The following is a 16,499-nucleotide window of genomic DNA, read 5'->3' as shown; positions in this document are numbered from 1 at the left end:
TTGCAGGCTGGGTGGCTCTGGCAGCAGACTTTTGCTTCTTTCTCACAGTTCTGAGGCTGGAAGTCCAAGATCAAGGTGCCAGAAAAGTCGAGTTCTGGTGAGGCCTCTCCTCTGGTTTGCGGACAACCACCTTCTCTCTGGGTCCTCATATGGCATTTTCTCTGTGCATGAAGACATGTATGAGAGAGAGGGAGAGAGATGGGGCAGGGGGAGAGAGAGAGAGGAAGGGGAGGGGGGGAAGGAGAGAGAAAGGAGAGGAGAGGGAGAGAAGGGGGAGAGGGAGAGGAAGGGAGAGGGGGGAGGGAAAGAGGGGGTGAGGGAGTAGGAGAGGGAAAGGACAGACAGTGTGGTATCTCTTCTACTAAGGACGAATTATGGCCTCATCTTTGTGACTTCATTTAATCTTAATTATCTCCTCAAAGGCCCAATTTTGAAGTGTCAATACACTGGGTTTAGGACTTCAACCTATGAATTTTTGAGGGGTGGGATAGCAAAATTTAGTCCATTGCGGTGGTGGTGGGGGCTTCTGAACAAACTCACCCTTGGTCTCAGTCCTGTGCGGAAATAAATTTCCAGGGTTTCTGTGGCCCAGTTTGTGGTATTCATTATGGCATCATGAACATAGCGAACGGCACTCTGGAAAGATGAGGAGGCCCGGTGGGAAGAAGTTGGGGTGCACACAGGGCTGAGGACTAGAAGGAAGAGATGTTTCCAACAGAGCTTACAGGATCCTTCACATCTGTCTCTAAAAGAGTGGGAAGGCAACATGGAGACCCAGCAGGACAGTGAGAGAACCTCACAGACTCCTGCCCAGGGCTTGGGACAAGTGTGGCCCATGGGCTGGGGAAGGACACTCCAGCTTCAGTGACATTAGGGTTTCACGTGGCATTGACATATCCAATCCAGACATGGGTCTGCTCTGTGACTTGACTCAACTGGTAGACATTTTGTTACCTAGAAGTGACCAGAAAATTTTGCGGAGGCCACAATTCAACCCATGACTCTAGTGTTGATTTTAGAGGGACTACAGAACCAGTTGGGTGTTTCCGTACAGCCAACACTTCTCATCTCCAGGGCAAATGCTACAGCAGCCAGCCCCTGGTCAGGGTGGGTACCCTTGGCCACCATCTTCTGCACCCCCTTCCCTCTCAGTTCCTTATGTCACTCACCACAGTGACACATGCATTACTCTTCTGGTCCTGGATCCTAAATGGGGATCGGCCGCTCCTCACTCCTCCTGGGTGTACCCCAACCTCTGAATCATCTCAGGCCACTCCTATTCCTCTCCCTGCTTTTGGATCACTTGAACTTAAAGAGGTCAAACCAACAGAGTCCAAAGTCACCATGCATATCATAATATTTGGGCTGTGAGACACAGGCAGGGGACTTCCCAAAGTGTCACAATGTTCTGATGCCATAGGTGAACTAAGGCTTACCTAGGGTTTGAAATGGCAACCAGAGGAAGTTGTCCCCTGGGAGAGCTGGGCTCCTAGAGAGACATCCTGTTTACTGTGAGTCACCTCTGAGTAGGTCAGCCCCTGTCTTTTGGTAATTTGCTAATGAAATGGTGTCTATTAAATATGTATGTAGAAAGGTAAAAATAGGCCGGACATTTTCTAAATAGCTTTAGCTCACAGAGACGTGGTGAAAGACTTGTTAGTTCTTTTGAAGGCAACACAAAGCTGTTCTTCATCATCCCCAACCACCTTAGACTTCATCCTTGGACAAACAAGACACCCCCCCAAACTGCAGAAAATGAAAACGCTGTTCTCAATGGCATTGCTTCAGAAATATGCTCAGCCTGGAGAGTTCCAGCTTTTGTGGGACTCATTCTTACAGGGTCTAACCCTTGTGGTTTTTTAGCAGGAGGTAATTTCTGTGCTGGTTGCGATTTGAAGGAGCTGGCCCACGGCTCAACCTTGCTTAAATTGGAACAAGATGTCACCCGTGGTCTCGCTCCCCTAGTAGGTACTTGAAAATAGATTCTTGGGAGATGGACAGGTTTTGGGCCATTCGGAGTGACTTTTGTGAGTTTCCATGACTAGAAATGACACCATCCTGCTGCCACTGTATTTCAAGTGCCTTCCACCACGTCGGGACTCTGAGCTGAGCTGTTGTGGGTGTTTTTTTTTTTTTTTTTTTTTCAGGCAATGGCAAGGAATTTTTCATAAAAACAAGTGACAAATTTCACTCAAGTTACTGACACATAAAAGGAAAAAATTAGTTTTTGCTTTGAAGCTAACCAGAAACAAATGCGACAGCTTCTCCAAAGGAAAAGTTGGAGTTTAGTTATGATCCATCCCCTCCCAGAAATCTAGGAAATTATACATACCGTACCCTCTGTTTATAATATGAATAACATGATTGTGTGCGGCGGGTCAATTGCAGTTCAGATGAGAATTTACTGCTGTTGAGCAGCCACCGTAGAAAGGGAGCAAAAGCTGCTGTTAACCCCTTCCTGACGCGGTCCAAATCCCCTCCTTTTGAGAAAAACTTAGACGGAGATCTCCTCCAAGTCAGAAATGGTGTTTCGGAAAGGTTTAGTGACCTTCAGACCTCCACTGGGGGCTCCAGCGAATGAACGCATTGCATTTGATCCGAGGGAGAAGCAGCCGTGCGTGCGAGCGGGGGTTTTACGCTGAGAAAGGGGAGTGGCTTAGGTGTAGCACCACTGTCTTGGGTCCTGTGCCGAGGGGCCCCAGAAGAGGCATCCAGCTTGTTGTCGCGCGCCACCTCCTGTGCGTGGAGTGGTCCCCGTGTTTTCCAAGCCTCCACTCCACCCACCCAACTGAGGACTGGGTGTTGGCTTCCTTTGGCGGATGGCAGACAGGGACCCCGAGAGGGGAAGCGGCTTGCTGGAGATCACGCAGTCTGCAGTGCGGCAAGGACTCACGCTGGGGCCCTTGACCCGAAGACCGCCCTGCCCTGCTGGCCTCTGTGGACGGCATCACACTCCACACTTCAAGCCAGTCCACCCGAGGTCCTGGAGGGTCGCAGTGGAAGATTCTGAGGAGAAACCCGCGGCAGGCTGTGGGGTGTCGGTAGCCCCCAGGAAGTCACAGACAGCCACTTGTAGTCCCCAGACTGGCGTCTGGGAGGGAGCGCAGCACAGAACAGCAGAATGAACGCGGGGTTTAGAGCACTTTGATCAGGTGCAGCTCTGGGCGGACTCTCTCCCAGCTGTGCATCCTCTTTGGGGGTGGCCATCCCCCCTCCCCAGTGGTGAGCACTGTTTCTAATGCACCTGAGTACATCGACGACAGTTTCTGTTCCAAACTCATTGCCCTACATCCCCACTTAGGGTGCCTATTTCCTGCCCTGCACCTTGTAGGTCAGCTGAAAGCTCAGAGATAATGGGGCACTTGGTTCCCTTTCACCAGTCTGGTGTACAAACTGCCTCTGAGGAGCTGGGGTGCGGTTTTTGGAGGGATCGATGCGCAAAGCCCTGCTCCATGTTTACTGAAGACCTACTAAGTGCAGGCACTGTGCCTGGGACAGAAAAATGAATAAAACACGGCTGCTGCCCCCGGGGTAGGTGAAGAGATAACATGCACAAGCAAGCATTGTAAATAGTCCGTGGTAAGTGCTAGGGCAGAGGTGTGCACCGAATGCTGGGACCGCAGAGAGGACAGCAGAGAGGAGTAGACTGCAGGGCAGCCCAGGGGTAGAGTGCTTGCCCAGCAGGTGAACAGTGGGTTCCACCGCAGCCTGCCAAAAACAAGAAAGCAAACAAACGGCAAAAAAGGAAGCACAGATAAGGAACAAGGAGCCTGATCTGGATGCTGCAGGTAACTTTCAGAGGTGAGTGTTGTCTTAGATGAGGTTAAAAGAATCAGCAGATGTCAGCCTGGGCGATGACCTTGCCTTGCACGAGCAGGAACTACATTTCCCAGAATTCTCTCTGCTGCGAGGTCCTGACCTGGAAGTCCGGGGGTGGGTAGGTGGGAAGCAGTGCTTTGACCATGCACTGTTAATGCAGCTGGGCCAGGCCTCGCAGCATGCAGCATAGGATCTTGTGCTTGCGGTGGCAGAGGAGCTGAGTTCAGGTCTGGGCATTTGTGCCATAGGTTTGCCACCCCTGCTAGGGCAATTACCTGACCCAGGCTCTTGGTGCAGTCTGGAGATACAGGGAGCCAGGTGTTGTTGCACACACCCGTAATCCCAGCACTCTTGGAGGCTGAGGCTGGAGGATTGCCAACCTGGGCAATTTAGTGACTTAGCACGATCCTGTCTCAGAATAACAAAAAAAGGCTGGTGATGTAGCTCAGTGCAAAGGTTTAATCCTCAGGAGGGCAAAGAGAGTGATGGAGAGAGGAAAAGAATGGGGATTGTGGGGGAGAATAAATGGGATGCTTGAGGCTGCTGCTGGTGTCACAGGCGAGTTTTACAGTAAACTTTAAAAAAAGCGAGGGCTGGCGAAATAGCTCAGCGGACTAAGCGCCTGCTTTGGTGAGCTCAGAGAGCAGGTTCAATACCCGGTCCCATCCCCAGGGCTCACTGAGCCAGTCACTGAGACTGGGTGTGGTGGCGCACGCCTATAATCCCAGAAGCTGAAAACAGGAGGATCACTATGAGTCTGAGCTGCGTAGTGAAAGTGTATACCAAAATACCTAAATGGAAAGAAAAGTAAGTAGAAGGCGTTGCATAAGTAATGTGAAAGCGCAGTGAGTGCAGTAAATTAATAAATCACAAATTTGGTCATATCATTGTTGTTCTGCACTGCATATACCTATGTGCTAACTACAACCATGGGGGAGTGCGTGGTGCTATCTATGGCACTACAGTGGCTATGGTGTCCCCAAGGGATGGGGATGGACCAGCTCCATTATGACCTTTGGGGCCACTGTTGTACGTGTGGCTTCTCGTTGCTGCGATGTCATTATGGGGCACATGCCCGTGTTTGGCTGGGACAGGGCAGAGAGGCCGCGTCTAATGAGTGAACCGTCGGTGTCAGTGACTTCAACCGCAAGATCTTTGATTGCTCCTCTTGTGCTGGGTTGGTAATTATCCTTAGTCGCTCTTTACCAAAGTGTGTCTCTCCATCTCGTGATGCTGTACTTGGTACTGTGTGGTCTAAGAGGTTTCCTAAAAAGGCGACGTAAGTGTGGACAGTCCTGCCGGTCAGGTTGACCCCTGTCACTGGCCAGGCCTCAGGATGGCTCATCTAACCTCCACCAGCTCCTCACGAGCAGTACCCACTCAACTTCCCTAGCTGCCAGGGGGCTGTAGAACAGGGCCCTCGGAAAGGAAAATAAAGTGGGATCTGGGAAATACAAGGCAGCGCGAGCTGGGAGCTTGCATGCGCGGCTCGGCGGCTGTGCTAGACTAACTGCGTTCGTTCGTGCTCCACAGTGGGGAGGCTCATTTCCATTGTGTAGTTTTAGAACTTCTCTTCTTATTTTCATGCTTTTATGTACTTAAAGACAAGAAATAAGAGCTCCAAGTCACAGCTGAGTACTTTTATTTTACCATTTTAAATTACACATGGTCCTTAACTTACAGTTGGTCTATGTTCTGATGAGCCTATTGTAAGTTCAAACTCTCCTAAGTTGATACTGTATTTCACGTACCAAATCAGCTAGAGTCCAAGTTCAGCCACACGGTGCGCTGTGTCGCAGCAGTGGTTTCTCCTTGTGATCTGACTGGGAGCTTCAGTCTCTGCAGCTGCCCTGGTGTCACCAGGCAGGATCAGAGGCTAGAGAAAAGGTTCAGACAAAGCAGAACAGTTTCTCCTGAATGAGCATCAATTCCATGTTATTGTAAAGTAAAAAAAAAAAAAAAAAAAAAAAAAAAAAAAAAAAGTCCTGAAGTTGGGCTGCCCAAAGGGGGCACAGCTGTCCTCCTCTACTTTGAGTCAGACCTGCTGGACCTGGCTTACTGAGTCCCTTGAAGGGTCTTGAGCAAGAATGATGACATGGGTAGCAGGACTATTTGGGTCACAGGTGGTCAGCTAAAAATCCGCACACTGCTGCAGAGAGCACCATTGAGTCCTGGAGTTTCGGAGCAGAATTGCTTCCCATTTCTGAGTGCTACGATTTTGCAAAGCCGTGGTGAGTCTTGCACAGGTGGGACGCCACTAGTGGGCTTTCATTATTTTATTTATATATTTTAACTGTGTATCAGTCAGAGTTTTACTAGAGGAATAGATATGACACAAGATGTACAAGTACATAAGAAACTCCAAGATGGGCTTATGACTGCCAGCCATAGCCAGATGAGGACATGTGCAGAGGGTGTCTGCACACTGGAGACTAAAGGATTCAGTCCAAGGTTTGGAGCTCACTGCAGTGTTCTGTGAAGTCAGTACCAGGAGGGCAATGGGTCTGCAACAGAAGGCTCACGAGTCTGCACCAGAAAGCTGCAGGGTACAAGGCAGACGCTGAAGAGTCTGTGCTGGAAGCCAGTAGACGGTGTCCAAGCTGATGGTGAAACCTGGAGCTTCTCTGAAGCAATGGAACCCTCCATCCTTCCTCATTTCCCTTTTATATCCTTTGAAGAATGAGCCACCTTTGGGTGGCTCCTCTGTGCCCTACGCTATGGAACTGCAGAGCCCATTTAGTTAAGCTTCTGAACTTCTCAAGTGGACACAGTTGATCAACCACTACAAACGGATGTGTAAAAACATAACTGTACATAATAATGGGGTGCTATGTGATGTTTGGGTATATGTGTACGTTGTATAATGTTGAAATCAGGCTAAACCTATCTGTTCTCTCAATGAATCATTTCTTTGTTATGTAAACACTCTTATCCTTTCTTCGAGTTCTTGTGTATATGACATACAATGCTAGCTGTAGTCACCATAACAGAGCTTCTCGCTGCTATGTAACTGTATCCTAGCACCCATCAATTAACCTCTTTCCATCCCTCCCTCCCCTACCAGCCTCTGGGCTTCTGTTTAGATTTGTAGTTCGTGGCATTCTTTCCGTGGGCAGGGTACTGCACACAAGTAGGTATACCCGAGAGAGAGCCGTGAGTCTTACACTGTTCAGGCATAGGTGGGTTATGTAGGTGAAATCCAACCATTTCTTGTCTTAGCTGCCACAATTCAAGGTGAATTTAAACTTTTTTAAAAGCCCTATTCTTTCTAATGTCCAAGAGGTTTTAATTGTAAATTGTCATGTCATAACATCTTACAGTCAGGATAAAGCTGTGAAGTGCTTTGAATTTATAAGCTATCACACAAAAGACAATAAAGTTTTAATTTTCTTGCAGACAACTTTAGGTGAATGGTATGATATTGTGATGGTTAATTGTATGTGTTAACTTGGCTAGGTCATGGTACAATATTTGGGCAAACACCAGTCTAGATGTTGCTCTGATGGTATTTTTAGATGAGATTAACACATAAGTCAGTGGACTTTGAGTAAAGCAAGTGGCCTTCCGTAATGTGGAGGGGCTGCAAGAAAGCAGGTAAAGGCTCAGATCCTCTTGAGGAAGAAAGACTTTGTCCCCAAACTTGAATTTGACATCAAGTCTTCCTTGGGTGTCTGGCCACCTGCTAGGTACATTTCAGACAGGTCAGTCCTTACTGTCACTTGAGCTGGTTTCTTAAAATTCAATCAATCAATCAATGAATGAATGAATCTATCTATCTATCTATCTATCTATCTATCTATCTACCTACCTACCTACCTATCTCCTATGAGTTCTGTTCTCTGAACAAAGGAAAACAAATAACATTTTTTAATTTGTACTGAAAAATTTAGTCCGATACATACATCAACAAAATGTTCTTTGAGAAACATGAATCCATTGCAGAATGATATGTTGCCTATTTGTGTAACTTTGCCAGCCCCAGGCTTCTCTTGTTTTTTATAAATGCTTTAGGATATCCTTCTGCTTCTGTATTGAGGGCAAAGCAGCCAAAATCCTCTTGGGCAGGTGATCTTGCAATGAGGCAATAAAGCCCAGGCTAGTTTTCTCCTTAATCTACAAAGAGGATCATTCTTACTTCTCCACATTCTTATTTTGCATCTGATGAAGAATTAATTAGGTACAGGTTAGATATGTTCCTAGAGTGAAGGAAATTGGTGCTAACCAATATTAAATAGCATTCAGATGCAAGCCAATGCAAGAAATGAAAATTTAAAAGATGACCCAGACCGTCTCCAATCCAGCTCTCCGCCTAGGCCTGGCTGGAGTTTTGACACTCTGGGTGACAGTTCTGCTTGGAATGTGGTTGGATATTTGAATGAGTGGGGTTGCCCAAAGAATAAAATGCCAGCTTTCTGGACGTGGTTTATGTTGTGCGAGATTGCGGATGGAAGATGCCCTATCCTCCCATCCAAGTACTAACCAGGCCTGACTCTGCTTAACTTCTGAGATCAGACGAGATTGGACACGTTCAGGGTGGTATGGCTGTAGACAAGAAGCCTTATCCTGAAGGCACTGGTGCCACATCCGTGGCATTCCTTGTGGCTGTCAGAAAGCAGGTGTAGCTACTGAAGATGTTAAAATGAAATAGAAGAAACAGGAAGACTTGCATATGGCGAGGTTGGTTTGCAGATGTGTAGTCTAGGACTCAGGTGAGGAGCACCTCACTCTTCATCTGTGTGTTGGAAGGCAGTGTGTTGGAGAAAAGCAAAGAAGTGTTGGGAGCATGGGGAGAGAAAGAGCCAGGAAGAGAGTGAACACTGTCTCATGCACTTCTGTTTTTTTCCTTCCTTGGAAGTGGGGTGATAGCACACATACCCTAGATTTAAACATCCCGCCATCAGCCTCATCATGCCAGCAATATGAGTCCTGATTATCACCACAGTAAGTCAAAGGCTACACCTGTGCTGCTGTCTCTCAAATCAGTATCGGAGAAGTTAAAAATGAAACAAGATGACAAGGTAGGCGTTGCTTGAAAACTAAGGCTTTCATTACAGAAGGCACAAAGGAGAGCAGGTGGGGAATGAAAATGGAATTTGCATCAATAACAGACATAGGATTAGTGGGAAACATTGAGTATTGGTGAGCCAGGGAATGAGGGTCCCACCCGGGCTGGCAGCCTGGCTGTGTGGGGGTCTTCGTGTAATGTTTTCTGTTCTTCTAACGATAATGATAACTATTTTAACTTTCATTCTTGGACTCGGGATGTAGCACAGTGGTAGAGTGCTTGCCCAGCTTATGCAAGACTCTGTGTTCCATCCCTATCACCTAAAAATATGTACCTAGTTGCGACAAGGAATACCAAAGTTCCCAGCCTAAGTGTTTAGCACAATGGCTGGCCCCTGTTAGGCTCTCCATTCGTTGCTGAGAGATCTGACAATATCCTCAGTGATATTCTAAAATCAACATATCCATAATGTGCCTTAATATTCAACAAGCTTATCAGAATTAAGTCCTAGGAAAATTAACTTTTAGCCTCAGGTTTTTGTTTCTGATTGTGTGTCATTAGTCAAGTCAGGGATCTTCCCTTGTCTCAGTTTCCTCACTGGAGGGTCGATGAGATAGTTTTTAAACTCTCTGGTATTAGTTTCCTATGGTTCTGTAAAGCTGGCTTGAGAGGACCCAGAGTGTAAAGCATGCTACTTTACAGTTTAATCTGGTTCAGTCTTGACTATTCTAACATCTATTAAGTCCTTAAGAAGTGTAAGACCTTGCTTTAGCTCCCCGAGGCAAGAGACTATAAGTTCCAGCAGGTTCCAGAACTCCTTGAGGGAACCGCTGTACCCTCTTTGCTGGGATGGTAGCCTTCTTAGATCTGAGGTAAGGGCTGTGGGCTGAAAGAAGGAGAGTAAATGGGCCTAGAGGATTGATTCTTGTATTTCCAGAGTGGGAGGAGAGCTCTCTCAAGAGAGAGAACCAGAGTATACTTTGGAAAGGGCAGAGTCCTTGTTGAGTAGTGTTGTGAACTGAATTTGTCCCCCAGTGGTTCATGAGCTAAAAGCTTGACCTCCTGTGTGGTGGTGCTGAGGAGGTAGAGCCCTGGAGAGGTGGAGCTTGTGGGAGGTAACTAGCATTGTGGGACTCCACCCTGGGATGGATCCATGCTCCTCACGTGGGAGTAGGCTAGGTTTTGAGGTGCTCAGTGGCTATGAGAGAGAATGGGTTTTATAATGCCACCTCTTCTTGGTCTTGGTCTCACGCACACTGCCACCATGTGAGGCCATCGCCATGCTAGGACACCTGAGGCCCTCATCAGGTGTGGAAGCTTGATTTGGGCTCCAAAACTGAACCAAAATAAATGTCTTTTGTAAAATACCCGTCTTAGGTATTTCTTCATAGCAGCACCGAGACAAGTAGGCCTATGACGTAGGTGTAGAGGAACATGGGAAGTAAGATGGGAACAGTGCGCACAGGCAATTTGCAGGTGGCCTTCGATGCAGAACTCAGGGATGGTATTTCACTGACTAAGCATTTCTGAGGAAGGACATCCGAAATGTTATGTAACCAACTGATCAGAAAATAGACACAGAAAAAGAGTGAAAGATGCACCATTGAACTAGACAGATGTTGGGTGTAGCTGGAGTTAGGCCAGCAGCACTCCCTCACTCTTGACCTGGTTCTGCCACCCAGTCATGCTGTAAAGGTGGCAGATGGTCCGCGAAGGTGGCAGAGGGCTGTTGCTGGTGATGACTCTGTGCTGCCGAAAGCGCCTGCTTATTTTGCTAGGGGCAATCCTGGAAATAGTGTTGTTTTCCAAGCCTGTCACTGACGTCGCCCATGGTGGGGAAATTTGGCTTCCTTCCTGGCTCATTTCCCGTGGCCTTTTTCTTGGCTGTCCTGCAGTGGATTGGTACGTGTCTGGGCGCAGTGGCTCGCGAGGGAGTGGCTGCTGCTGATCTTTTTTCTTCCCACCAGTGTACCACATCATAAGGCAGCGCTGGAGATGACAAACCCACTGCCCCCTGTGGCTTTGGTTGTTACTGAATTGCTTAAATTTTCTTAATGAATAGCGGGATTTGTTCTAATAGTGTTTGTAAATAGGATATCATGTCCGCATCTTGTACAGCAATTAACCACTAGGAAGAATGTATGCAGTGTGTTAATTATTGAAACTGTCCTACCAATTTGGTTTGAAACTGTCTCATTACTATTTGTTTCTCAATAGAATTATGGGAAAAAAAGTACTCAGGGTGGGGGTAGGGTACAGGTTAGGCTAGATCGTGAAGTCAATGGAGGTACAACACAGATACTCTTTGCAGTTCATCCTAATGCCGGAGGATAGTGCCACCAAGATTTCTGTCTTTTGTTCTCTTTACTTCTCTTTAACTTACCTGCCTATTTTCACATCTGTGTCTTAAACAATCTGTAGCATTTTACGGTCTTTCTCGACAAGCCAGCCCCAGGAATTTCGTACTGCGAGGGCATGAGGACACGGTCCTGGGCAGGTCAGGTGCAGGGACAGGCACAGGGGCAGGGGCAGGGGCAGGGGCAGGGGCAGGGGCAGGGGCAGGGGCAGAGGCCGGTGCCGGGCTCGGCGGTTGAGCAGGTGCCTGAGGGAGGCCGTGGCCACACTAGGCCAGCTGACCACCGGAGGCTGCAAGCTGGCTCACTGCTGGGCGCAGGCTGCATCTGTCCCTCGACCCCGCCTTCCTTTCTGTTTTCATTTTCCTGGCAGGTGACACCCCTGAATGGCTTTCTTCTTTACATTTTACCTTTTCTTCCTTCAGATTTCCGTTCTTTTGTCTCATTTGGTGAAACTTCTGCCTGCATTTGAGTTTGTACCAGAAGGGTTTTCTTTCTTTTTGCCTTTTTCACGTTGTCTTTCCATTCACTCGGGCTTGCCCTTTGCAGATTAAACAGTGGCTCTTTCATCCCCGGCTTTAGGTGCTTGGCTGTCTTGCCCCTCATGCGCAGCAGATGTTTCCAGGCAGGCGTGGCCGTCGATGACAATTCAGCTTTGTTTGCAATTTATTTTTAATGAAATTTGGATTTTGAAATTTTCAACTCTGAACAATTTCCCACTTGTATTATTTTACTTATTTGCAAATACAGTGCTCAGAGCACAGTCCAATCGCATGTTAAGTCCCGTGGCTGATAGCTTGCCCCCAACGCAGACTTTCTAAGTCTTCAGCAGGCTTGAATGTGATGCCTCTGCAGAGGGTGGAGAGCTCAGGGTATAGAATCTCTATTCTTCTAGAAAGGTCACACCAGGAGTTTTAAAATGTTACCTTATATTGTAGGACACACACAGTCTCTCTCTGTGTCTCTGTCTATGTCTTTGTCTCGCTCTCTAAAAAGAAGAGTGAAAATCTGAAACTTGGGTATTTGCTGAAAGTTGCCTAATTATACATGTTGGATCTTAAAAATGTTCATGAAAAGTGCTCCGGAATTACCAAGTCACAGTACTCTCTGCCTCTGAAGGATGTCCGCAGAGTCCATGATGTGGTGGGTGGAGGCTGGGCCAGCCGAAGAAATCAGTGCAGTTAGCTGATGAGCCAGGGGACAGGAGTGTGCTGGGGAGCGGGAGGCCTGTCCCTGCTGCTCAGAGACTGGCACAGGGAAGGCAGGGCAGTGACAGACAGGGTGGGGCTCTGGGAAGGCAGAGAAAAGAGACGCTGGCCACCTGTACCCTGAGGAGTACCAGGGTGGCCACGGCCGTGGCTGGAGCCGAGGCCCTCGGGGGCCGTGCAGTGCAGGACTCCCAGGTGGCCTCCACGATGCTGCTGATGTCACCAGGCTGGCATGCCACTCAGGATACAGAGGACACCAGGGAGCTAAGGGGAGGCTGTGTCCCTTCCCGCGACCTCCTGTAGCACAGTGTCAGCCCGCCATTGCTCAAGCCTTGGAACTGTGTCTCCAGACTCACCCATGGATAGCACTTGGAGGTGGAGCCCTGGGGGAGAAGTTGAGGTTAAGTGAGGTTCTGAGGGTGGAGCCCCAGGATGGCAGCAGGGGCTTTATAAGAGAAGGAAGAGACTGCGCTAGCCCAGGGCTGCCCTCTCTTGCCGTTTTCTGCCCTTAGCAGATAGATGCTGGCACCTTGGCGTTGGACTCCCAGCCTCCAGAACTCTGAGCTGAATAAACTTCTACTGTTTATAAAGTGCTCAGTCTGTGGCATTCTGTTACAGCAACATTCAATGGACTGAGACATACATTCAACATACATTTGAGAATCCCCCCGTAGGAAGAGCCAGTCATATGGCAGGCATAGGTACTGGAGTTACAAAAACTGATAGATAAGACCTAGTTATAAGGCATGGGCAGTTTCCTGTCTCACCAGTGAAGACAGAAGCATATCAGCTCCCAGGTGAGGAGGAAAGGGCACAGCCAGCAGGCAGATGTGTAGGGAAGGTGTGGCAATGGCGGGGAGCCATTATCCTATGTGTCTGGGTCTTCCCATTAAAAAAAAAAAAAAAAAAAAAAAAAAAACCAGAAATAAAATTTTCTCAATTCAAGATTTTAGCAAGCAGTTGAAAAAATTAATAGCACAGTATGGACCAGGATGTTCGATGACCTCTGATTTAATTCCCGGGAGCTATGGGGAACCTTGAGTTCTTATTCTGGCTCTGCCTCTAAATTGCCAACCATGTGGGAAGGCCACCTCACTTCTCTGATGCCGGTGACGTCAGCTATCCACAGAGCAGCCAGCTGTTTTGCGAGCTCCTTGCACTTTCCCGGTTCTACAAGTCTGTACTGCAGTGTCTGAAGAGGCTTCTTCTATTGAACTTCCAGCAGCCAAGAAGGTTGGGAAGTATGGGGACTGTACTTTTATGTTCCTTCTTCTGCCTGTCATGTCCCCAGAGGGCTGTTACTCTGGGGGAATTCATTACAGTGACTAATACTGGCCACCCGGACTCTTAAGAAAGGGCCAGGAGTAGTGCTACTGAAATGAACTCTTGCCTCCTTGACCTCTCCAGAGCTGTGGGTGGCAAGGGAGGCAGAGAGGCTGGTGGAACTGTTCAGATGGACGAATGCTGGAGCCAGGACCTGTTAGTGTATGGTCTCTGTAATGGGATGTGTCGTTTCCTTTAAGATCCAGATGTCCTCAATTGTGGAGCTAGAAAAAAAAGTGTCCTCCCCAGAAAACACGGATAGTGCCCTCTGCCAGAGGAGAACTTAGCATTGTGCGTCTATTGGGTGATTGTTTGTTTGCTTCAACCTCCAGAAAGCTTAGCAGAAAGCAAAATGAGCTCGATCAAATTAAGTTAACTTTTCAAAGAACTCTGAGTTTTAGCCCCATTTAGTAGGGCGTGCAGAGAGGGAAGAGTGGAATTGCTGGGCTGGTGGGGAGCTGTGGAGGTTGTGAGGAATTGCAGGGGAAGGCATCCTTGGAAATGGTTCATGAATGTTTCTCTCATGACCAACCTGAAAGGCTGTGGGAAATCAGCAGAAAGGTTGTGTTGGGCGCCCTGAGAGAGAAGAGGGGAGATGGGAGGGTGAGAGGAAGAGGAAACCTGCTTGCAGGGAGACTGGAGAGGATCCTGGGGGTGGGACCAAGGCATAACGTGCAGCTGGACGAGGTTTTGCCACACGCTATGTGATACAACCCCTCCCTCCTCTCCTCACAAAATCTCCAGGAGAAGCGATACCACTTCCAAGTGAGTTTTACTAAGGTTTTGATGGGACAAAGTGATGAGCTAACCTTAAGGCATGTTCAGGGTGAGCCAAGGCCACTTGTGTGGCGTAGCCACCCGTGGGGCATACTGATGCATGTTGAGTCCTTATCTGAAATGTGTGGGACCAGAAGAGTTTCAGACTTCAGCGCTGTGGAGATTTCAGACCACTTGCACAGACTGTACTGACTGGTTGATCTGGGATTTGGGAATATTTCAGATTTTGGATTATTGGATTAGGGATATGGAACCTATGTCTTGAATAAATTCCCACTTTTTTTTCTTTTTTTGAGATGGGGTCTTGCTATGTTGCCCAGGGTGGTCTTGAACTTCTGGGTTTGTGCAAGACTGCTGCCTTAGCCTCCTGAGTACTGGGACTATAGATGCCTGGGATGTCACCATAATATTTGACTGCTAGATATTATTGCCAGAAGACAGCGTGTCTTGCCGAATAAAAGTGTGGCCTTCCTTCTGTCCAATGAGAATTCCATGACTCATCGAATGTTTTGTTTATTCATTTGGCTAAACAAGGTTGCGACATTTAGTGTCCAATTGTAGAACAGAGTTCTTGCCTCATTTCTCCTATAATTGCTTATCTCTCTTCGCTATGCTGATATTCGCTATATAGATGGTGTGTTTTAAAGGCACTCACATTGGTGGGGTCTAAGATACCTCAAATTGTGGGCACGAGTGCTGCCTAGTAAAATTTTCTGTGTGATGGAAAGGCTCCATGTCCCTTTGTCCCCTGGGGTGGCTGTGTGCTACGTGTGGCTCTTCGGTGTGCGAAATGTGGCTGGCACAACCAAAGAATTAAGTTTTAAGTTCGATTTCCTTTCAATGAGCTGAAATTTAAATTTAGTCGTCACCTGCGGCCGTTGGTGGCCGAGGGGGCGACACGGCAGGCCCAGCCCGTGCACAGACGCAGAGGCTTCCAACGCCCAAGCATCTCTTTTTCAAGGTTAAAATTCTTTGCACGATTGATTTGCTGAAAACATCTTTTTGCTTAACAAAGAACAACAATTTGTATTCTGTTTGCATAATGAGGGAGTTTAATCTTGGTTTGTTTATAAAAATAACAAAATTAACCATGTACTTTGTATTTACTAAAACCATCTCTAAGCTCCACTATCAATTTACTCCCTAAGTTTTACTAAACGATGGCCACTGGAGCTGCCTGCCTGTCAGAACAGGTGAAGACCTGCTTTAAATAGGAGGTTTGTGGGAGATACTTTAAAAACACATGTGTTAGTTCTGTGTCTTAACCTGGCTGGTATTGACCCACATACTTGTTTTATAGTTATTTGCTTAAATATTCTTACATATCTTATGTACTTTCTCTGTGTATGTTGATTTATACAACAAAATAAAAATTGAAAGTCTTTCAAGTTTAAAAGCCTAATGTTATGGGAGCTGGGGAGATAGCTCAGCCCTCTAAGCACCTGCCTGGCAAGCACAAGGACCTGGGTTCGATTCCTGGTACTGCATGCTGTGCTGGACCAGAAACCCTGGGCACGCTGTGCCAGTCACCAAAACCGGATGTGGTGGTGCATTCCTGTAATCCCAGTTTTGGGGAGGCTGAGACAGGAGGATCACTTCAGGTCCGAGCAATGTAGTGAGACCCTATACCAAATAAATAAAGAAATAAACACACATATAAATAAATAAAATAAAATATATTTTAAAAAGCCTAATGTGATGAATCAAAAACGTTGATTTCATAGATTAATTAGGGATTATAATGAATCTAGAAATGAATCTAAGAACAAATAGGAACTTATTATGTAATAGAAATAGTATTTTAATTCATTGGGGAGAAATAAATCACTTAACAACTAATGATAATGATAGTTTATTTATTTATGATAACAAAATGCATGGGGGGGGCCCTGCCCCTTAGCTCAGTTCTTTAAGTGGCTGCTTCAACAAAGCAGTCAGGCTCAGGCTGCTGTGGTTTGATCCCCACAACTCAAGCCAGCCAAACCCGCCCTGAAGGCATGGGGAGAAAAAAAA

The sequence above is a fragment of the Octodon degus genome, unplaced genomic scaffold (assembly GCF_000260255.1).
Source record: "Octodon degus isolate 3935 unplaced genomic scaffold, OctDeg1.0 scaffold00023, whole genome shotgun sequence".
In the NCBI taxonomy this organism is placed as follows: Eukaryota; Metazoa; Chordata; class Mammalia; order Rodentia; family Octodontidae; genus Octodon; species Octodon degus.
This window is presented reverse-complemented; position numbering follows the sequence as displayed.